Below are 24,810 nucleotides of genomic sequence, written 5' to 3' on the forward strand. Positions count from 1 at the left end.
TTTTGTTACTATTTACATGAGATTTTTCTTCCTATCCTTTCATTTTCAACCTATTTGTGTTTTTTAATTTACAGTGTGTCTTTTGTAAACAGCATATAGTTGGGTCATGCTTTTTTGATCCATTCTGCTGATCTCTGCCTTTTGATTGGATAGTTTAATCCATTTATATTTTATTATTGATACTGAAGGACTTGTGTGCTGGTTTGAAGCTGTTATGCACCCAGAAAAGGCCATGTTCTTTTAATCTATCCCTGTGGGTGCAGACCTATTGTGGGTGGGAGCTTTTGGTTCAATTGAGATGTGATCCAGCCCATTCAAAGTGTGTCTTAATCCTTTCTCTCAGGTCCTTTATGAGAGGGTAAGAGAGGAACACCCAGAGAAGCTTTGGAGAGAGCTTAGAAGTAAAGTCCCCAGAGGAGCTGAGAGAGAAAGCCACTGAAACCAGAAGCTGGAAGCAATGAATCCTGGGAGCAGAAGACCAGCAGACACCAGCCATGTGCCTTCCCATGTGATAGAGGAACCCTGGATGCCAGCAGCCTTTCTTGACAGAAGGTATCTTTCTCTTGATGCACTAATTTTGACATTTTTGTGGCTTAGAACTGTAAATTTGTAAATTAATAAATCCCCATTGTGAAATCCAACCCATCTCTGGTGTATTGCATTCCAGCAGCTTTAGCAAAACAAAACAACTTAATTCTGTTATTTTGCTGGGTTTTGTTGTTGTTGTTGTTGTTGTTGTTGTTTTACATCTTATACCTTTTTTGTAAGTCTTATACCTCATTTTTCCCTAAGTTTCAATTACTAGCTTCTTTGTCCCTCATTTCCTCCGTTACTGACTACTTGTGTGTTTAATTACTTTAGTAGAGAACCATTTTGAATCCCTTCTCATTTCCTGTTGTGTATATTTTTTAGATATTTTCTTTGTGGTTACCATGAGTGTTAAATTTAACATCCAAAATCTAATACAATATCATTTTATTCAATAAAATAGCATACACAAACTATGCTCCTATAACTCCCCCTCTCCCCCCTTATTTTGTTCTTATCACAAATTACTTCTTTATACATTATGTGCCCCAAAACATAAATTTATAAGTACTTTTCATACATTTGATTTTAAATTATGTAAGAAATAAAAAGTGGTGTTACAAACCAAAAATATAATAATATTGGCATTTTTATTTACCAGAGATCATTATTTCTTTATATGGCTCCAAGCTACTATCTAATTTCCTTCCTTTCAACCTGAAGTTCTCCGTCTAGCAGTCCTCATAGGGAAAGTCTTATGGTAACAAACTCCATTATTGAGAATGTCTTCATTTCTCCCTCATTTTTATTTTTTTTGTTTTGTGCAACTTTATTGAGGAAAAATAAATCAATAACTAGCAGAGCTATTAGTTGATCATACATTCATTGACAACTTGTATCATTTATTCAGTGCTACATTAAGCAGTGTTTTGGAAGATAGATTAACTAATAATTCCAAGCTTCCTAGCAGTTTAAATGGAAATTACAAAATGTTGTAGACCCTTTTTTGAAATACAAAGTGTGTTTCACTTTCAGTCTCCATTCCTATAGAACAAGAACAGGACATTCCTTTATTGGCACACATAAAATACATCACATTTTCTGTTCTTCTGATGCTATAAATTCAATACCAGTTCTCCAGTCATATCAGTTATGAGCATGCATATATCATGTAACCTCAAATCTCTAATGGTGGAAGGCTAAAACAAAAATAGATGCTATTAGCGTAATGCTGCTTCCATTGATGGGACAACTGAGCATCCATCTCCCTTCCTCCCCCTCGGATGACTTCTTCAGCATGTTAGAGCGGTGAGGAATGGTTTTAGTTTCATAACCAAGTTAGACATTGGCCTCATAATAAATATGCTCCATTAAAAAAAATTCTGAAATCTCTGACGACTGTTCTCATAACTACTTTACACTTTCTAAAAGCAGTTCTTGTCTAAAGCTGGAAGAAGAGTCTTCTCAGATGAGCATGTGAATGAATGGAGGAAGATAAACAAAAATAAAATTTTAAAAGGTGGGGTCTGACAGGGGAGCAGCCAGAAAATTTAAAAAAGGAATAATAATTTAAAGTTTCTTCCAGCTATAATGCAGGTTATTCTGAATTTAAGGTAGCATCACATGGCATACTACTGAGTCCATTTTTGAGATATCCTGTTGTGCTTATCTCTGTCTGTTTTATTGATCTGTGCAATCTCTGGCACTAGGGGTTCATCTGGATTCTGATCATACAGCAATGAACAAATGGATAAAACAGTTTTAGAAATAATTAAAGCAGGAGACTATTGTGAGCTTAGAAAATTGAGATCAACGCTGCCATTACAGTTAATATTTGGATGACAAATTATAGTTGTGGTTTCAAGGGGTAGCCTGTAGGAAAATGAATGGCCAAAAAGAATTCACTGCCTTGATATAGCCTGTCATTAGGTCCCATAATTTTCACTTCCCAAAGAAATATGTTATCCCCTACTGGACCTGCAGAACATTGTGCTGGGGGGCGGGAGGTGTCACAAACCAAATCACTAAGTCCCTTATTAATCTGTTAAAGCACCATACTTTGTGCATTTCATCTGGCTCTGTGCTATCTTGGTGTGTGCTCAGATATCCAGCCCAAATATTAATTATCTGCGTGGCAGGAAAGGATTGTATCTTCATCTCACACTGTCTGTGTCAGACACTGGCATAGAGTGGTTGGAGTCTCCCTCAAGCTGTGGCCTCAGCCTCCTCCCTGTGTGGCAGCTGGTGCCTCCCCATTCTCATTATTGAAAGACAGTCTTACTGAATATAGAATTCTTGGTTAACAGTTTTTTTTTTTCTTTCAGCACTTTAAATATGTAATGTCACTGCCTTCTGGCCTCATGGGTTTCTGATAAGAAATTGGCTTTCATCTTATTAAGGATCCCTTGTACACGATGAGCTCCTTCTCCCTTGCTGCTTTCAGGATTGTCTCTGTCTTTGAAATTTGTTAGTTCTATTATAATGCGTCCTGGTGTGGATCTGAGTCTTGGATATGTGTATTAATGTTTTCTTTCATCAAATTTGGGAAGTTTTCAGCCATACTTTCTGCCCCTTTCCTTCTGGGACTCCCAAAATGCATTAATTGGTATGCTTGATGTCCCACAAGTCCCTTATGTTCTGTTCAATTTTCTTCATTCTTTTTTCTTTCTTCTCCTCAGACTGGATAATTTCAAGTTCACTGGTTCTTCTGCTAGCTCAAATCTGCTGCTGAACCCCTCTAGGTAAGTTCTAATTTCAGTTACTTTATTTTCAGCTCCAGAATTTCTGTTTGGTTCCTTTTTATAATTCCTTTTAATAATTTCTGTCTTAATTGAAATTCTCGTTTTGTTCATAGATCACTTTCCTAATTTAAAACATGTAAAAACTTTTCCTTTAGCTCTTAGAGCATATAAAGATAGTCATTTTAAAGTCTTTATCTAGTAAGTCCAATGTCTTGGATTCCTCATTGACAGTTTCTGTTGTTTTATTTTGTTCCTTTGAATGAACCATCTTTTTCTGTTTCTTTGTATCCTGGTGATTTTTTTGTTGAAATCTGGACATTTGAATATTTTAATGTTTTCACTCTGAAAATCATATTCTGTCCCTTCCCTGGAGTTTGATGTTTTGTTTTTGTTTTTATTTTTTGTTTTCATTATCATTTAAGGCCCTAGTTACCTATTTGTTTAGTGTTTTCTCCAAACTATTTATGCAAAGATTATATTCCTTGCTATGTATAGTCACTGAAGTTTTGGTTCCTTTAGCTTATATTTAGCTAGTGTTATGACAGAGTTCCTAAAATGCCTGGAGCTAACAACAACAACAATTAAAATAAAAGATTAAAAAAAAAAAAAAAACAGAAAAAAACATCTCTCCCAGTCTTTGAAGATTTACCATGTATTATGATTCTCCTTCAGTTTTAAGCCAGTCTTGCAGTAAGCTAAAGAACAGCCTGAATGAAAGCCTAGGGTTCTCCCATGTCTTTTCTGAGCATGCATCTTGCCCTGGACATATGTGTGGCCTTATCAATTCCCCAATACACATGGACACTCTGAATTCACCATTTTCCCCAGAAAATTCTCCAGCCTTTCCTCCCAGGCCCCAGGTGCTCTATTGTATATGTCAACCTTAATTGTTTGCTCCAGGCAGCTTCGGTATGATTGTTTTCTTACAGTGTTTTAATGGCTATGTCAGCTACTTTTCTGTCCAGAGTGAGTTCTGGGACAGCGAGACAGAAACAAGCACCTTAGATAAGTTCTTCAGGCTTCCACCAGATGGGTTGGAACAGACATATGTACACCCCAATCTGTGAATAAGGAGTACCTGCTCCCTCTGGAATCTGGGACTAGGGACCTGTATTGGAGCATGAGCTACTGCTGCACCAAGCCAGGGAAAGGATGGGGGAGGGGCTAGTTAAAGCACCGTGAGTCTTTCTCACCATTTTGTTTTTTGCATTTTTTTTTCCTTTTCAGATCATTTATTCCACTATTTCTTATATATATATATATTTTTTAATTGACATTGTTCACATACCATACAACTATCCAAAGATCCAAAGTGTACAATCAGTTGCCCATGGTACCATCATACAGCTTGGCATCCATCACCACAATTAATTTTTTTTCAATTTTTAGAACATTTTCATTACTCCAGAAAAGAAATAAAGACAAAAAAAGGATACTCAAATCCTCCCATACCTCTAACAACCCCCTCCCTCCATTATTGATTCATAGTTTTGGTATAGTACATTTGTTACTGTTGATGAAAAAATGTTAAAATACTACTAACCATAGTATATAGCTTGCATATACTTTTTTCCTATATGCCACTCTATTATTAACTTCTAGTTATAGTGTCATACATTTGTTCTAGTTCGTGAGAGAGATTTCTAATATTTGTATAGTTAATCATGGACATTGTCCACCACAAGATTCACTGTTTTATACATTCCCATCTTTTAACCTCCAACTTTCCTTCTGGTGACAAACATGACTCTGAGCTTACCCTTTCCACAACTTTCACCCACCATTCAGCACTGTTAGTTATTCTGACAACATGTTACCATCACCCCTGTCCATTTCCAAACGTTTAAGTTCACCCTAGTTGAACATTCTGCTCATAGCAAGCAACTGCTCCCCATTCTTTAGCCTCATTCTATATCCTGGTAACTTATTTCATGTCTATGAGTTTACATATTATAATTAGTTCATATCAGTGAGACCCTGAAATATTTGTCTATATGTGTCTGTCTTATTTCACTCAATATAGTGCCCTCATGGTTTCTTCATCGACCCATTTCTTTTAAGGCGGTTTTGTTCACATACCATACATTCCATCCTAAGTAAACAATTGTTGGTTCCCTGTATAGTCACATATTTATGTATTCAGCACCATTGCCACTATCTATATAAGGACATCTCCATTTCTTCCACAAAGAAGGAGAAAGAGTCAAAGAAGGCAGAGAAATGAAAGAGAGAGAGAGAGAGAGAGAGAGAGAGAGAGAGAGAGAGAGAGAGAGAGAGAACATGCCAGCTAGAAAGCAACACAAGGAAAGATAGCATTAACCTAAAGTAGAATAAAGAGTCAGACAACATCACCAATGCCAGGAGTCCCATATCCCATATCCTTCCCCTATCCCCACCCCCACAATATGCGTTTAGCTTTGGTATATTGCCTTTGCTATATTAAAGGAAGCATAATACAATGTTTCCGTTAATTATAGTCTCTAGTTTGCATTGATTATATTTCCCCCCCAATCCCACCCTATTTTTAACACCTTGCAATGTTGACATTCATTTGTTCTACCTCATGTACAAACATATTTGTACTTTTCATTATGATCGTTGAGCACCCTAGGTTTCCCTGAGTTACACAGTCCCAGTCTTTATCCTTCGTCTTTTGTTCTGGTGTCCCACATGGTCCCAACCTTCCTCTTTCAACCATACTCACAATCATCTTTGTTCAGTGTACTGACATTGCTGTTCTACTATCTCCCAAAATTGTTTCCCAAACCTCTCTCTCCTGTCTTTTCCTTTCTGTCTGCAGTGCTTCCTTTAGTGTTTCCTGTAGAGCAGGTATCTTGTTCACAAACTCTGTCATTGTCTGTTTGTCTGAGAATATTTTAAGCTCTCCCTCATATTTGAAGGACAGTTTTGCCGGATATAGGATTCTTGGTTGGTGGGTTTTCTCTCCCAGTATCTTAAATATATTACCCCACTTCCTTCTTGCCTCCATGGTTTCTATTGAGAAATCTGCACATAGTCTTATCAAGCTTCCTTTGTATGTGATGGATCGCTCTTCTTTTGCTGCTTTCAGGATTCTCTCTTTATCTTTGATGTTTGATAATCTGATTATTAAGTGTCTTGGCATAGGCCTATTCAAATCTGTTCTGTTTGGAGTAGGCTGCACTTCTTGGATCCATAATTTTATGTCTTTCATAAGAGATGAGAAATTTTCATTGATTATTTCCTCTATTATTGCTTCTGCCCCCTTTCCCTTCTCTTCCCCTTCTGGGACACCTTTTTGTCCTGCTTTTCATTTTGTCCTTAAGTTCATGGAGTGGTTGCTTGTATTTTTCCATTCTTTTCTCTATCTTTTCTTTTGCGTGTAGGCTCTCAGGTACCTTGTCCTCCAGTTCCTGAGTGTTTTCTTCTGTCTCTTGAGATGTGCTGTTGTATGTTTCCATTGTGTCTTTCATCTCTTGTGTTGTGCCTTTCATTTTCATAGATTCTGCCAGTTGGTTTGTCGTACTTTCAATTTTTTCCTTATGTACACCCAGTGTTTTCATTTTGCGGTTCATCTCTTTGTCATATCTTCCCTAAACTTTTTGAATTGACTTATTATTTGTTGTTTAAATTCTTGTATCTCAGTTGAAGTGTAAGTTTGTTCCTTTCACTGGGCCATAACTTCATTTTTCTTAGTGTAGGTTGTAGTTTTCTGTTGGGTAGACATGGTTTCCTTGGTTACCCCAGTCAGGTTTTCCCAGACCAAAATGGGCTCAGGTCCCAGAAGGAAGAACTATTCAGTATCTGGTTTCCCTGAGGGTGTGTCTTAGAAAATGTGTACACCCTGTGAGGCCTCAGGTCACTGTGCTTTTCTGCCCAGCAGGTGGTACCTGTCAGCCTGTAACTCCAGACTGGTGTAAGGAGGTGTGGCTTGTGGCTGTTTTCCCCCAGGCTCTGGGGTCTGGTCCAGAATGGAAGTGGGTAGTAGAGCTGGGCCCTGCCTCTTTCCTCTTTGGGAAGATAGACCCCCTAGGAGAGAGGTCATTAGCATTTGAATACTCTCTCTCTCTCTCTGTGCTATCTCCACCCTTGCTGGGTCAGAGAGCTAGGAACTGAAAATGACTGAGGCTTTCTCCTCAGGGACAGAAAGCCCCCTTCAGGGCCAGTGCATGGCCACCCTCCGGTTCTCCAAGGTCAGTCTTCACCCAAAGCCTCTGTATGCTTGTTGGGGATTCGTAGCTTGTATCGGGCAATCCATACTTGTTAATTAAAACCCCTCAGGTGAGCTGTATTCACTGGCTCAGAGAGTGCTGCTCTCTAGCACCACAAGGCTTTGCAGCTCGGGCCATGGGGGGAGGGGGCTCCCAGCTTGGTCCACAGTTTTTACTTACAGATTTTATGCTGCGATCTCAGGCATTCCTCCCAATTCAGGTTGGTGTATGATGAGAGGATGGTCATGTTCGTTCCCCCACAGTTATTCCGGATTATTTACTAGTTGTTCCTGGTTGTTTATTAGTTGTTCCAGAGGAACTAACTAGCTTCCACTCCTCTCTATGCCACCATCTTAGATCTACCTGCTTTTGTTTTTTAAAGCAGTTTTATTCATACACCATACAATCCACCCAAAGTGTACAATCAGTGGCTCTCAGTGTAATCACAGAGTTGTGCTTTCATCACCACAATGAATTTTAAAATATTTTCATTGCTCTAAGAAGAAAAACCACACACCCCTTATACCACCCCCCCATTATGACACTTTAGCATTTATGTGGCACCTTTGCTGCAGTTGATGGAAGGATATTCTAATATCACTGTTAACTATCATCCATAGTTTGCATTAGGTGTATTTTCCCCCTATACCACCCTATTATGAACAGCTTGTAATAGTGACAGATATTTGTTCTAATTCATGGAAGAACATTCTTGTATTTGTATTGTTAACCACAGTCATCATCCACCACCAAGGCTCACTATGTTATACAGTCCCATGTTTCATCCTCTGGCTTTCCTTCCAGTGACATACATGACCCCAAACTTCCCTTTCCAAGCACAATCACACCCATAATTCAGTGCTGTTAATTACACTCATGATAATGTGCTACCATCATCTCTGTTCATTTTCAAACATTTACAATCAATTTTATTTAAAATTCTGCACAAATTAAGCATCAGCTCCCCATTTTCTACCCTCATTCTACATCCTGGTTACTGGTATTCTAGATATTAACTGTGTGTTCTGGTTTGCCAATGCTGCCGGAATGCAAAACACCAGAAATGGATCGGCTTTTATAAAGGTGATTTATTAGATTACAAAGTTACAGTCTGAAGGCCATAAAGTGTCCAGAGTAAGTCATCAACAATCGGGTACCTTCACTGGAGGATGGCCAATGGTGTTGGAAAACTTCTGTTAGCTGGGAAGGCACGTCGCTTGCATCTGCTCCAAGTTCTGGTTTTAAAATGGCTTTCTCCCAGGACGTTCCTCTCTAGACAGCAGCTCCTCCTCAAAATGTCACTCTTGGGGCATTTGTCCTCTCTTAGCTTCTCCAGACCAAGAGTCTGCTTTCAATGGACATCTTCAAACTGTCTCTCATCTGCAGCTCCTCACTCAGGTCCTGTGCATTCTTCAAAGTGTCCCTCTTGGCTATAGAAAGCTCACTCCTTCTGTCTGAGCTTATAAAGTGCTCCAGTAACAAGGGCTACACTGGATGGGCAGGGCCACACCTCCATGGAAATTATCCAATGAAAGTTTTTACCCACAGTTGAGTGATCACATCTCCATGGAAAATCAAAAGTCTCCAACCCAATAAACACTAATACATTTCCTGCCCATACAAGACTGCATCAAAGATAATGGCATTTTAGGGGGCATAATACATACAAACCAGCACACTCTGTAAGTTTGTTCATTATATTCAGTTCATATTTGTGAGATCATACAATATTTGTCCTTTTGTGCCTGGCTTATTTCACTCAACATATTGTCCTCTGGGTTCATCATTTTGTCCCATGCATCAGGACTTCATTCCTTGTTACAGCTGAATAATATTCCATACTACGTATATACCACATGTTGCTTATCCATTCATCGGTTGATGGATCCTACCATTAAATTTTTCTTGATTCAGCATTCCCTTGGTTGCTGTAAATCCTTAACTGTTTTCCAGAGTTTGGAGAAAGATGGTTTTGCCAGTTTCTGCTTGTTTTTCCCTGTTTCTTTGTGGGGATGGGATTTTGGAGCTTCTTATCCATCTTGCAGCTCAGTTTCCTCATGTTTAAAGGATGGATATGATAATTCGCAGTAAATGAGAAATCACATGTAAAGCACTTATCAAAGTGTCTGACATAGTGTCCATGTTAACGTATAGCATTGAAAGTTTCCAGTAGAAGGAATTCTTGGCAGAGGTTTAGGAGAACCAGAGGCATTTCCTGAGAGCCTGGGTGAGCCTTGATCTGTGAAACAAGTGGACCTTGCCTCTTTTCCCCCAGTGGAAGAGAAGGCAGCAGCTCTGGGCAGGTTTGGGGGAAGGGCACTACTCAGGGCAGGCCTGTTAAGGAACTATGGAGTACCAGAGTGAGGACTGACTCCCTCAGCAGCAACTACAGCAGGCTTTGGATACCTTTTGCTTAAAGCATCTTGGGCATGAAGCTTGGGCAGGTGATTAGAGGAAGCTGGAGACAGGAGAGGCCCAAGTGGTGGAGCCGTGCCTGTGTGGAGGCCAGGAGACACACGAGCACTCCTGCCACTCAAGGCATGGCCTATGGCAATCACTGGCCTCCCTGCTGTTAAGGTCAGGGGTGTCTCTCCAGCTTCCTGGGGAAGAGTGCAGTTTTCCTCAGATGGCACCATAGGCCTAGGTTTCTCTACAGGCCATGTTACTCTTTTACTATGCATAGATTTTCTGTTTCTTCTTGAGTCTAGTTTAGGTAATTTGTATTTCTAGGAATTCATCCATTTCATCTAGGTTATCTAATTTGTTGGTGTACAATTCTCCACAGTATTCTCTGAGAGGCCTTTTTATTTTTGTAAGGTCGGTAGTAACATCTCTACTTTCATTTCTGAATTTAGTAGTTTGTGTCTTCTTTTTTCTTTGTCAGTCCAGATAAGGTTTGTCAATTTTGTGGATCTTTTCTAAGAACGATCTTTTGATTTTGTTGATTCTATTGTTTTTCTAATCTATATTTTATTTAGCTCCACTCTAAACTTTATTAGTTCCTTCCTTATTCTATTTAGGGCTTAGTTTGCTTTTCTTTTTCTGGTTCCTCAAGGTGTGAAGTTAGGTTATTGATTTTAGAGTTTTCTTCCTTTTTAATGTAGGTATTTATTTTCTAATGTGAGTGTATGCAAGTTATAAATTTCCCTCTGAGCACTCTTTTCATTGCATCCCATATGCTTTGGTATATTGTGTTTTTATTTTCATTCATCTCAAAAGTATTTCCTAATTTCCCTTGTGATTTCCTCTTTGAAGCATTGGTTGTTTTAGAGTGTGTTGTTTAATTTTCACATATTTGTGAATTTTCCAGTTTTCCTTCTGCTGTTGATTTCTATTTTCATTCCACTCTGTTGGTCAGAGAAGATACTTTGTACGATTTCAGTCTTTTTAAATTTATTGAGACTTGCTTTGTGGACTAACATATGGCCTATCCTGGAGAACATTCCATGTGCACTTGAGGCAAATGTGTATTCTGTTGGTTTTGGGTGGAGTTCTGTATGTCTGTAATGTTTAGTTCATGTATAGTGTTGTTCAAACCCTCTATTTCCTAATTTCTGTCTAGCTGTTCTACCTATTATTGAAAATGGGGTGTTGAAATCTACAACTATTATTGTGGAACTGACTATTATCCATTCAATTTGGTAAATTTTTGCTTTACATATTGCAGGGTTCTGTTGTTAGGTACATTCAATTATTATATCTTCTGATGGATTGAACAGTTAATATATAAAGTCCTCCCTTGTCTCATGTAATAATTTTTGATTTAGTCTATTTTGATTGACATTAGTATAGCCACTCCAGCTCCCTCTTGTTTACTATTTATATGGAATATGATTTTGCATCCTTTGATTTTTAGTCTATTTGTGTCTTTGGATCTAAAGTAAGTGTCTTGTAAAAAGTATGTTTGATCATTTTTTAAAAAATCCATCCTGCCAATCTCTGTCTTTTGATTGGAGAATTTAATCCATTTACATTTGAGTTAGATACTCATAAGGAAGGACACACTTTTCCCATTTTAATATTTATTTTCTACATAACATATATTTTATATTCCTCAATTACTCCATTATTGCCTTCTTTGTGTTTGTTTTTCTGTAGCATACCATTTTTATTCCCTTTTTTCCTTTTCTCTATTTTTAATTATTTTTTGACATGTTAAATGTGTAACAAAATATTTTGAATTTGCACCAATTTAGTTTCAATGTATACAAAAACGCTGCTCCTATATAGTTCTGTCCCTCACCCTTTATGTGTTATTGTCACAAATCACATCTTTAAACATTATGTGCCCATTAAGATAGATTTATAATGATCCTTTTGTGCACTTTTTTTCCTTTTAAATCTTAAATGTGAGAACTGTAACCCATAGCATTTTTTGAGATTACCTATATAACTACTTGTTAAATTGTACTTTGAAAGTTATCACCTTTCTGTATATATGTTATATATCACAATAAGGAAATAACTGAAATTGTGGAACTGTAACCCATAACATTCTTTGAAATATGCTACTTGTTAAATTGTACTTTGAAAGTTATCACTGTTCTGTGTATGTTAAATTTCACAATAAAATGAAATTAAAAAATAAATAAATCTTAAATGGGAAATACAGTGGAGTTACAAAGCAAAAATACAATAACATTGGCTTCTATATTTACTTATGTAATTACCTTTACCTGTGATCTTTATTTCTTCATATGACTTCAAATTATTGTCTAGCATCTTCTCATTTCAGCTTCAAGGACTCCCTTTATCATTTCTTGTAGGGCAGGTCCACTAGTGACAAACTTTCTCAACTTTTATCCGGAAATGTCTTACTTTGGCCTTCATTTATGAAGGATATGTTTGCTGGATATAGAATTCTTGTTTGACAGGTTTGTTTGTTTGTTTGTTTTCTTTTAGCACTCTATGTCATCTCACTGCCTTCTGGCCTCTATGGTTTTTGGTGAGAAGTTGGTATTTAATCTTATTGAGGATCGCTTGTAAATGATTAATTTCTTCTCTCTTGCTGATTTAAGGCTTATCTCTTTGCCTTTGGCATTTAATAGTTTTATTATTATGTGTCTTGGTGTGGATCTCTGAGTTCATCTAAATTTGAGTTTGCTGAGCTTCCTGGATATGTAGATTCACCTATTCCATCAAATTCGGGAAGTTTTTGGCCATTATTTCTTCAAATATTCTTTCTGTCCCCTTTTCTCGCTCCTCCTCTCTGGGATTCTCATTATGCATATATTGGTGCACTTGATGGCATCCCCCAGGTCCCTTAGGCTCTGTTAATTTTTCTTTATTTTGTCTTTCTTTTCCTCAAATTGGATAATTTCAATTGATCTACTTCAAGTTCATTGACTCTTTCTTCTGCCAGTTGAAATCTGTTTATCAACAGTGGGTTTTCATTTCAGTTTTTATACTTTTTAGTTCCAGAATTTATTTAGTTCCTGTGCCAGTATGGATATATTATGTCCCCCAAGAAAAAGCCATGATCTTTTAATACAATCTTATGGGATATTGGGATTAGGTTGTTTCCATGGAGATGTGACCTACCCAACTGTGAGTGGCACCTTTGGGTGTGACCTCTGATTGAATGTTTCCATGGAGGTGTGGCCCCACCCATTCAGCATGGGTCTTCATTAGTTCACTCGAGTCTTATAAAAGAGCTCACAAACAGAAGGACCTCAGAGATGCACCTGAGACAGATGTTTTAAAGGCGGTCGTTGAAAGCTGACACTGACATTTTGGAGAATGCCATTTTGAAACACGACCTAGAAGCAGGCAGATGCCAGCTAACAGAGGTTTTCCAGATGCCATTGGTATTCTTCAGTGAAGGTAGCCTATGGTTGATGCCTTTGTTTGGACACTTTTATGGCCTTAGGACTATAAATTTGCAACCAAATAAACCCTCTTTATAAAAGCCAATCCATTTCTGGTGTTTTGCAAAATGGCAGCATTAGCAAACCAGAACAGTTCCTTTTTCTGTCTCTTTAATGATATTCCCTATTTGTTGAGACATTGTTCTCCTGGTTTCCTTAAGTTCTTTGACAACAGTTTTCTTTGTCTGTTTGAACATATTTAAGACAGTTGGTTTAAAGTCTTTGTCTATTAAGCCCAATATCTGGGCTTCCTAAGGAACAGTTTCTGTTAATTTCTTTTTTCCTGTGAATGTACCATTCTTTCTTGTCTCTTTGTATTCTTCGGAAGTTTTTGTTGAAAATGAGACATTTTGAATACTATAATGTGTTAGCTCTGGAGATCAGATTCTCTCCTCTCCTCAACGTTTGTCATTTTTGCTTGTTGTTGGTTGTAATTGCTTGTTTACTGACCTTTCTATACTCTTTTGTAAATATTGTATTCATTGTCATATGTGGTCAGTGAAGTCTCTGTTCCGTTGGCTTAGAGGCCAGTCAGTGACTTGATAGAGATTTCCTGGAAGCAAAAAAAAAAAATTTACTCTCCTGATCTTTGTAGATTGGCTCTGATTTGGGACTCTCTTTCAACACTTATTCAGGCTATTTACAACTCTGTGTTAGCCTTCACTTCCTGCCAATGTAGAGTCTAAAAATCCGTCAGAGGTGGAAGTTTCAGGTCTTCCCATGTCCTTCTTAAGCATGTGTCTAGCCCTCGGTATGAGTATGGCCTTATAAATTCTCCAGTATATGGAGGAGCTTTTCAAATCCTTTATTCCCCCTGTGCCAGTTTGGATGTATTCTGTTCCCCAAAACTCCATGTTCTTTGATGCAGTCTTGTGTGGGCAGACATATTAGTGTTGATTAGATTGGAATTCTTTGATTGTTTCCATGGAGATTTGACTCAATCAACTGTAAGTGAAATGTTTGATTGGGTAATTTCCATAGAAGTGTTACCCTGCCCATTCAGGGTGCGTGTTAATTGATCACTGGAGTCCTATAAAGGAGTTCACAGGCAGAGGGACCTAAGAGCAACTGAGGGTGACATTTTGAAGAGGAGCTAAGAGAGGACAAAATGCCCCAAGAGCAACATTTTGGAGAATGCCATTTTGAAATGCAACCTGGGAGCAAGCAGACTGGCCAGTCACGTGCCTTCCCAACTAACAGAGGTTTTCCGGACACCACTGGTAAGGTGAAGGTATAATTGTTGATGCTGTAGCTTGGATACTTTTATGGCCTTAAGACTGTAACTTTGTAATCAAATAAGCCCCCTTTATAAAAGCCAATCCATTTCTGGTATTTTGCATAATGGGCAGCATTAGCAAACCAGAACACCCCCATACAACTCCTTCCCCAGCTTTTTCCTTCCTAGGCCTTTTGGTATGACCTCTGTCTGTCCCATTTGTCATTCCTTACTCCATGTGTCTACAGCTAATATATATCTTTAAATGCCTTCAACAAACACTGCCTGGGGGCTTACTCCAGCCCAGAGACATTTCCAATGGACAAAACTTAGACAAACCCTGATGGAGCTGCCATACTGGTCAAAACACATAGCCACAATTCTTTGAGAAAAATATCCATATTATCCCCTCTGCTACCAACAAGCTACACCAGGAACCTGGGCTGCCATACCCACAGTTGCCTCTGACCTGGGAAATGGGGGATAGTAGATGGGTAAGTAAAAACACCACAATGCTCTCTTATTGAAATTTAGCAGCTTCTTTCTTTTAAGTGTTTCCCTAGTTGTTGTAAGGTTCTGATTAGATTCCAGAGTCCTGAGGAAAAAAAAGAAGACTCTGTTAGTTTTTACCAACTTAATCATTGCTTTAATGGAAGGATGGATATTTGTATTTCTCTACTCCATAATTTTTGGTGACATCCCTTCCAATGTTACTTTAAATCTTTGAATGCAACTAGCAGGGGCCAAGTTTAACCTCATTTATCCTGAGCAGAACCCCAGGGAGTATGAGACCTGTACTCTAGATCCCTGGTGACCTTGGAAATGCACTGCCCCTCTGTGGTCCACAGTCTCCCCATCTGAACAGCGAGGGGCAGGGTGAACATTTTCTCAGGTTTAAGCCTGGAAAGAGACACCTCATATACCCCTGACCACTTCAAGGTCACAGCTTCTCTCCTCTCCCAGGTAATCTTTTCCTTACTTGGAGTGCTAGAATGGGAGCTGCCTAGATGGTGTGTTCTTGTTCACTCACCTCTAGGCACATGATGCCCCATCCCAACCCTATTCTGCCTCAGGGAATAGCCACGTGTGGTGAGGATGAGCAGATTCTCATGGTTCTGGAGTCCAAAGCTCCTTACCTTTCCCTCCTAGCCATAACACAGGGTCAGGTAAAGAGAAATGAAGCCACCAAAACTTTAGCTCTAAAGTGACCTGGGAGCCACTGACTGAGCAGTTAAGAGTATCCCCAAGGGGCCAGGAATACTCCATCCTAGCCTGCTCAGTCAAACCCCCAAATCCAGCTAGTACTACCACTTTTGTATCTTTCCTATGTCCACACCTTCATTCATGTTGTTCTGCCATCCAAGTCCTCCTCATCCAACTCTGCAGGGTACCACACTCCGTGTAAGCCCTACCAGGCATGCTGGAAGCTCCAAGGGGCCTTGACTCCACCCCTTTTCATTTGTAGTGCCTCACAGGCCTGCTTCAATGATGGGTCCGACACATGCTCATATTTATTAAACACATCTATTGAACTTTTGCATTAGGCACTGTTCTAGCCACTGGAGACCCTGGTAAGTAAGGTAGACAAGGTCCTTGCTTTCATGGAGCTCATGATCTTTTGAGGGGAGAGAGGGGGAAAACAGATAAGGAAAAATGTGAGCTAGCAATATGTGTTCTACAGAAAGAGAAAATAGGATGATATGATTGTGACTGGGCAATTACTTAGATTGAGTGGTCAGGGAAGGCCTCACTGAGGAAGCTGAACTGAAAGGAATTATTCTCTGTAGGACTTTGTTTAGCAACTGTTACGCCATTTGACCATTTTCTTGCACAAATGTACATGGTCATTTATCAATCATGATGCTTTAGCTTCCTTGGCTGCTCAAGTAATTACCATGAAATGCGTTGGGTTCAACAATGGGAATTTATTCACTCACAGGTTGAGGCTGGGAAAAAAATCTAAATCAAGATGTCATCAAGGCAATGCTTTCTCCCTGAAGACTGGCATTCTGGGGCTGACTGCTGGTGATCCTTGGTTCACAGCCTTTCATAAAGCAAAGCCCATGGTGGTGTCTCCTGGTCTCTCCCTTCTCTTCTGGGTTTCATCAATGTTCAGCTTCTTGCTCCTGTGGCTTTCTCTCCTGTGTCTTAATTTCATTCTGCTTATAACGGATGCCAGTAATAGCATTAAGACGCATCCTGATTGAGGTGGACCACAACTTATCTAAAGTAACCTCATCAAAAGGTCCCACCTACAATGGTTCATAGCCACAAGAATGGAATAGTTTTAAGAACATGTTTTTCTGGAGTACATACAGCTTCAAACCATCATCCACAGTAATTTGTGCTGCTTCCCTGGGACTGTTGTTCAAAAGCACCTTTTACACCTTCACCAGGACCCTCCCTGACAACAATTCCCCCAAAACTATGGAATCTGGACACAGAGCTAGAGAGCACTTCTCTGTCCTCCAGCTGGGGGTTCCCACTATGCCTCATGCTGCATCTGAACTCTTGACCTTCCTGCTTAGAATTATCCTCCCCTGAATTTTTCTCATGGTTTTCTCTAGTATTCTTGGTATTCAGGTTTCAGCTCACAGGCCACCTCCTCAGAGAGTCCTCACCCAAAGCATCCTCTCTCCCAACAGCTTTTCTCCCACTTAGGTATATGTGATGGTTAGGTTCATGTGTCAGCTTGGTCAGATGATGGTGTCCAGGTGTTTGGTCAAGCAAGAATTGGCCTAACCATTATGGCAAGGGCATTTGTGGCTGATTAATAAATCAGAAGGCTGGTTTATTAAATCATCAGTCAATTAGCTGCCCTGTGACTGATTACATCAATGAAGGGCGTGTCTTCTGCAATGAGAGAATTCAATCAGCTGGATTTAATCCAATCAGTTGAAGACTTAAGCGAGAAAGACAGGGGACCTTCACTTCTTTGGCTAGCCAGTGAAGCATTTCCTGAGGAGTTCATCAAACACCTTCATCGGAGCTGCCAGTTCACTGCCTGAGGAGTTCATCGAACCCCCATTGGAGTTGCCAGTTTGCTGCTTGAGGAGTTCATTGAACATCTTCATTGGAGTTGCCAGTTTGCTGCCTGCCCTACAGAATTTGGACTTGTGCATCCCTACAGTTGCATAAGACACTTTTATAAAATCTTATATTTACAGATATCTTTTGTTGATTCTGTTTCCCTAGAGAATCCTAACTAACACAGTGTCTGTTTTATATTCTTTTTAGCATTTATTAGAATTTGAAATTATTTTGTACTATTTGTCTTCACCATTTAGAAGGTAAGCAACTCGAGGGCAGAGACCTACTCACTCTTATTCAATGATGTGTTCCCTATGGCCTACATCAGCATGTGAAATATAGTCAGGGAATAATAAACGTCTGCTGAATTAACATCTGCATGGGGCAGGTTTTAATCAGTTACACTTTATAGTCTATATAACAGACCCAAATCTTTCAGGTTCAATTCTGAGCATACTTCATTATTTCAGTGCCTGGTAACAACTGTGGGCTCCGGACCTAGATAGTATGCACTCCAACCCCAGCTCCCTGCTTACCAGCAGCTCAAGTTACTTACCTCCTGGTCTCACTTTTTCCTTCTTTGAAGTGGGATGATAATTGTATGTACCTCACAGAGTCAATGTGAAGATTAATGAGTTAATATCTGTAAAGTGCTTACAGTCATGCCAAGCATCCAGAATAGCACAGTGCCTGGTACAAGGGTGGTGCCCAGTAAAAAATTGCTGAATGGGGTATTTTATGGTGCAACCAATTATGCCAGGACTTCATTAAACATCAGGTTAGATAAACACCACTACCACCACCATCAGCAACAAAACATCTCCCAGGAGATTACAATCTGGGTGATGAGAGAAATGGTGTACTAGCAGAAAGTTTAAAAACCCAAGAATGGGATGACTTTTAAGAAAGCAACACAACTCTGTCACCTCAGAACCTGATTCAGGGTGATCATGGCTGTGGTGTTGAGAAGTGGGAGTGGGCAGGAAGTACAGCCAGTGGAGGAAGAACTGAGTTGGCTCTTGTGGAATGAGGAGATTAAATGAGTGAAAGGAAGAGGATGTTTTTCCAGGTGTAAGTTTATGGTGATGGAGAAGACCCGGTCTTACTTTCTGATTAATAAATGAATCACTGGTGACCCTTGCTTTCTCTCAGCAGAAAGGTCCCAGATCATATAGCCTTCCTTGAAGGCAGAGCCATCAGTGTGAAGGTGTTTGTGCAAATCACTCTAGGGATCTCCCCACCCCCTTAGAACCTATTTTCCTGCAGCTGGTTTTGGGGTACCATGAGCCCCAAAGGTGGTCGTGAGGGCATAACATCATCCAAGTTGTCAAGGCACTCCCAGAGGGCAAGAAAGAAATGATGTCACAGAAGGTCAATGGCAACCTGGGAGGAGGGAATGGAAGGGGCTTCCATTACCCGGGGAGCCAGCCTAACCCTGGCCCTTGTTGTTCCAACCCCAGTGATGGGGAAGAAGGTAAGTGTGGGGGTCTCTGATGATTGTACCTATACGAGTGTCTTGCATTTTTGGGGGATTAACAATAGGATCTCTTCCCCAAGTCTCTGGGAAATCTCACTGTTCTCTTTCTCCTCCTTTTGGTCATCTTTGGGACTCTCCTCTGAACCTGCTTCAACCCTTGAGCTCAAATCTGTTTTATGTTTCACCTATGGAGTCCAAGCTTAGAGGCGGACTGGGAAAAATGCAAGGTGGGGAGCTCAGAGGGGTCAAAGTGCTGATCTCACGATGCTCAGCACAAAGACAAAATTTCACTCAGGTGTAAACGACTGATCTTGTAACTGAGAATGGAAAATTGGAGAACATTTGAAACCTATGTTACTTTTTGGAGTATCTTTCTTCAGATGGAAGTACTCATTGATAGTTTGGGAACACACGCTTGTATTGTTTTTAACTTAATTTGCTCCAAAAGTAAGTCTGGTATCTAGAGAAGTGTAAAGGCCCAGTAGAAAAGGGAGGTAAGGAGGAAAAAAGGATTTTTTTTCCTCTTGATTTTATGAGGAAAACAAAACAAAACAAAAACTTTCAAGAAAAGATCCCCTTTCTAAAATTTTAATCATCTCACCAATGGTCACTTCTTGGGAGAAGGAAGAGAACCTGGGGCTGCAGTGGAGAGAAGAAGCCACATGGCAGTAATTCCCAACTTGGGAGAAGAGAGGAGGAGAAGCTGTATCCTTAACTTCCCCCGGAGCGTCCATGATCAAGACAGCCCCTTCTTGTCCCTGCCTTTCTTCCAGGGAATTCTGAAGACACCTTCAGTTCAACAGCAAACTGGAGGCAAGTAGGTGTGGAGTGGGGAAAGCCGTGGGTTACAAGGTGCGCATCAATTTCAGGAGCCCTTGAGGGCTGCGTACAAACTTTGTAGGAGGCGGTGGCAGTAGGAGCAATTATCATTAGTAGCAGCAGCAATAACCGTGTTCCAATGTTGATCTCCTTATCTCCGCGCCAGGCACCTGCATCATCAGTTTCAATCCCAACAACCCTCTGAGGTTTTCCCCAAGTGAGAGAAGAGGAGGAACCGAGGCTCAGTTGAGGCACGAAGTGATCAGAGTGTCTCGTTGGTGGCTAGCGGCGTACAAACCCCTTCCGTTAGATCCACCCTTGGAATCATTCCCAAGCGAGTTTTGGCCTGGGATTGTCCGAGCCTCATTGACTCCTGAAACGGTCCTCTGTAGCGGATAAACGACTCTTGTCAGGTCCGGCGCAGGGAAGAACGGTTTTCGGTCGGCTCGCAGCGGAACTTTCCTGTCGGCGGCTCTTGTTCCCGTCCGGGCTACCGGCCGCGCGGGCCGGGAGGGGGACGCTTTCTGGTGCGGACCGAAAGCGGAGGCTGCGAGCGCCGCCGCCTGAGGAGAGCGACGCTCGGCCGGAGCTAGCTCGCGGCGTCAGGGCCTGGCTTGCTGCTTCCCGCCGCAGCTGCCGACCCGCACTCGTCGCCGCGGACACAGCCAAGGCCGGCGCAGTCGAACGTGCGGCTGCTCCGCCTGCCCAGCCCGGCGCGGCTCCGAGCCGCGGCGCGGGAGGTGAGAGCAGGCGCCGGTCCCCGGCTCCCCGCCTGGGCCGCTGGGACCTGCAACAATGGGGTCCGGGCGGGGACGCGGCCCGGGTCCGTGGCGCACAGCAGCCTGGCACTACAAACCGGTCCCGGCGGCCAAGGCCTGAAGGCGCTGTGTTCGAGCTGGGACACTCCAGTGGCTGGAGGCTTGACGCGAGTCTTGGCCTCGGTGGCTTGATGTTTGGAATTTTTGTAGCCCGGGATGGGAGTCGTGAGGGCACGGAGACTTCAGTCTAGTAGCTCTGCGTTCTTGGCTCTGGATGCAGGCGCACTGGAGGCTGAGAGTGGCGTGGGGTGGAGGCAGGCGGGGGGTGGAGAGGGAGCGGGGATGCGATTAGATTCCAGGGGCCTCTGTGTGCCTGGTCCCTACGGCGCATCAGGAAACGTTTGCCTCCCCTGAGGTCTGGAAATTTGGCTTGGGGGAGAAGCGGTATTGCGAGTTAAGCTTTTCTGAGGTAACTGGTGATTAGTTCATGGAAAGGCAGGAACTCAACTGGGCACAGGAGAGTTGGGCATAGGCTTGGATCCTCCGGGGCCCGAATGCGCCCTGGTGTGGAGTGGTTCTCAGGCAGGGAACTTGTCACAGGAATGTCATGGTGAATAGTGTTGGCTTCCTTGATGTAGGATGAGACCGGTAGGAGTTGTGATTTGGGAAGTGTAGAGGAGTGTTGGTAGGCAGCTAAAGTTGGGGGATCAGCTGTATGAGGGCCATGGTGATGGCAGCCTAAGAGATGAACAAGGGAACTTTGCAGAGTGGGCTTCCTTATAGAGAATGACCTCTTATTGCGGGGGAGTGGGTGACTCATCTGTTAGAATTCTTGTTGCTTCCTAGGGCATGTAGCTGCCTATATTAGTGGCTGAGTGCTGAGGTGAATAGGTGGATGGATCCGGAAGAGGTGTTTGGGAGCCATATGAGTTTTTTCTTAAGCGGAAGACTGTGGAGGATTCCTTCTTACTCCCAAGTCAGAATGGTACTTGTCATTGACAGTATTTTAAGAATTTCCTTACGGTATCTGAATCCAATGCTTTCCTCTGTTCATTTTTTTTTTCTTTTCTACTGTTTTTGTGACTCATACTTTCAGCACTGTGACTTGTTGAAATGATAGACAAACTAAGCATAAATATGTAAATTCTAGGGGTTTTCAGTACAATCCTTACAAATCTAAATTTAAAAGCCTCCTTTTTACTAATCTGCTTGTCATTGTTTAATATCTGCAACTCTAGAGAGGGAAGAAAACCCTAATAGTTCATTAAAAGTTCTTCACATTCCTAAATCCATGAAACTTCATTTTTTCCTACTTCCATGAAGTGATTTTGTTGAGTCTGTTGAATCTTAGTGACTGTCATTTCACTGTTAGCTCTCACAGGACACTATCTTCTCTAGAAATATTATCATCTTCAATGAATTTGATCTGTAAACTATGTCTCTCTGTGACATTCTGTATCATTGGAAGGCAGTGTGTAAATTCCCACTCTGAGGCCTGCAGCTGTGTGCCAGCACTCTGCGTAAGTTGGTGCGTTGTCTGTGGATGAGATGTCAAAGGGAACCCTACATGAGGAAAAACAGTATCAGAATAATTGCACCTCTGAGTGGGTAAGAGGAAATGGCCTAATTGGTCTAGTATGAACTTTCAGGTGAGATAAGTCCTGACTATTTGTAGTTGTACTGATAATTCCAGTTATTCTTGGGATTTTTTTTTTTTACCTTGAATTAAAAATAAAAGTCATTTGTTTATTTCCCTTGGATAGTGTTTTCTTTTTCTTTTTTTTCTCTCTCTCTCTTAATTTTCATTCTTTCATAAGCCAAAATCTATTGAATTATGCCAGACACTGCTGGGTACCCCCACATGGTGATGGTCTTTTTGACATTTTAAATAGTGGCAGTTCTTAGTTCAGAGGTGGTTGTAGGTCTATCAAGAAAGAAGTGATTCAGGTATATCAAACTTTTAATCAGTAAAGCTGTTGAGTAAAATTTTTATGAAGTATTAATTTTGATCAGTGATAATTGATTGCACATGTCTCCATGGAAAAAGTTTAGCTATAACTATATTCACATTGGTATTAGATTGTATTTTGCATTATTTTAATTAAACACACCTGTTAACCTTAATGGATACACCTATAGACAAACCACGAGGTGTAAGACATTTTACTTGTGTGTATGTCTGGATGAGCATAGATTTAAAAATACTGTCTGTGTGCTCAGGTTCCACAGGAAGCCATCACACTTCTCTTGCCATTGTGGTTTTGGGTGTGTGAGGGCCTTGCTTATGCTCTTTGTTTGTATGGCCATTGCAGTCTGCACAAACTTCTTTCATAATCACACTGTACTGTTAAATTTTGGTATTTTCATCTGTTTTCCATACCCATAGTGTGACCTACTTGAGGGTAGGACCTTGTCTTGTCTCTGTATCCCAGCATCTAACTACTTCTGGCACAGAGTAGCTACTCGGTATATGTTGAGTGAATGAATGAATGATCTATGCTTGTGAAATGATAGGAAATCATCCCTTGTGGATCTGGTGGTGTGATGAGAGCTTTAGCTTTGTGGCTATTCTGATCCTTGCTGGAGTGCCTTTGTTTCTGCATTTCCAGTTTGCTAAAGGCCATACCCTTTACTTTGCTGTGAAATGTGTTGCTTATTCCATATATTCATGTGTTTTGAGGCCAGAAGGCTTGCTCTCTTTGGGTCTTGCCAAAGTTTCTTTTAGAAAAGAATGTGATAGTTCATGGTTGGTATTCATCTGGATCTTCTATTCACCATTTACTGCTCTGAGCACTTTACCCTGGTGTGGAGAAAAGTGACCAGACAGTTTGTGCCACAGTGTCCCCAGACAACTACTGGTCAGCTGCCACTTGCCTGGGAGTGGCTAATGGACTTAACACTGGATGTTGGGATTTTCCCTGACTGGTGGACCTTTTGGCAACCCAGTCAAGCACCATGTCTCTGTATTCAAGAAAAAAGATTATTTGTCCAAACTTAACTCAGGAATTTGAACTCAGTGACTCCAAAATTATCTACCAGTTCTCTGCTCAGCCTAATACTGTACTCATAATGAAACTGATATTTAATTCATTAGAAGGCTGTTTCTGGACTTATTTATCCAGAAGGTTATGGAATTGTGGCAGTTTATTCATTCATCCTCTTGGTTCTTCTTAGTGGTAAAATAAGTATATACTATCTAAATGCTTTGATTTAGTTTTCATTGTTGGGCACACTATATAGAAATTCCATGGAAGGCCAGGTGTTAGGAACCTTATCAAAACCTACGTAATGCAGTTATTCTTCCATGCAAATGACAAACATAGCAAACCATAGAAAAATAAAGCTATGAAAAGTTCTTGTACTTAAAAATAAAAAAAAGAAATGAGATAAAAAGGAAAACTGATAGAAGGAAAACTGATAGAAAGGAAAAGCATAAGGCACTTCAAATTTGGTAGCAGCTGTTAAATTGAAGACATTTTGTGAGCAATGTTTAGATGCTGAGAAGGAAGTTTTAATATAGGTGAGAAGCAATGAATACATGGAAAATTTCAGCCTGTGCAGGCACAGTGGAGGTACTAGCACCCACTTATGGTTTTATAGCACTGTTGATGATTACTATTATGTAGGCAGAATTGAAAAATAATGTTTGCTTTACTATGATAATTACGTCTTACATAGGTATGATGTTATAGGTTATAAAACATTTTCATATGCATTTACTTTACTCCACCCTCCCAACAACCCTGTGAGACAGATACCCCATTTTACAGATGAGGAAGCAGCATAGAGGTAAGTGGTTTGCTTTCAAGTGCACAAAACCAAGGAGAAGAAAAGCTGGGACTTCACACTTTACAGGATACTGTTAGGGCTTCAGTTTGAGGTGACAGTTACCCTTTCTCTCAGGCCTCTGGTCAATAGAGGATGCATAAAAAGAAGGGAGTACCACACAGGTAGTGAGGTCTCTGTTCTGTTAACTGCAGCCCAGTAACCCCTCTGGAAGAGCTGGATAGAGTAAGAACCCGTGGGAAGTCCCAGTCTCTCCACAGATCACTTTGTGGTCTGGAGAAAGAGTGAGGACTGGGTGGAGATTATTTTGTAGTTGAAGTCCAGTGACTCTCCTACTCCCTCATGGCAACATGTCCAGTGTCTTGTCATGTACTACTACCACAAATAAGGGGCTTTTT

At 40.8% G+C, this 24,810-nt stretch overlaps 1 protein-coding gene across 3 annotated transcripts in view; it reads left to right on the forward strand.

Annotated features, from left to right (window-relative positions):
• Positions 1-20,432: 20,432 nt before the first annotated feature.
• The window catches only part of RAD54L2 (RAD54 like 2), a 176,343-nt gene continuing 171,965 nt past the window's right edge, over positions 20,433-24,810 (forward strand). For all 3 annotated transcript variants that reach the window (XR_005210633.1, XR_005210634.1, XM_037797337.1), the window contains exon 1: positions 20,433-20,608. The gene's annotated coding sequence lies outside the window, so the exon portion shown is untranslated. The remainder of the gene's footprint in view (positions 20,609-24,810) is intronic.

The sequence above is a fragment of the Choloepus didactylus genome, chromosome 1 (genome assembly GCF_015220235.1).
Source record: "Choloepus didactylus isolate mChoDid1 chromosome 1, mChoDid1.pri, whole genome shotgun sequence".
Lineage (NCBI taxonomy): Eukaryota > Metazoa > Chordata > Mammalia > Pilosa > Megalonychidae > Choloepus > Choloepus didactylus.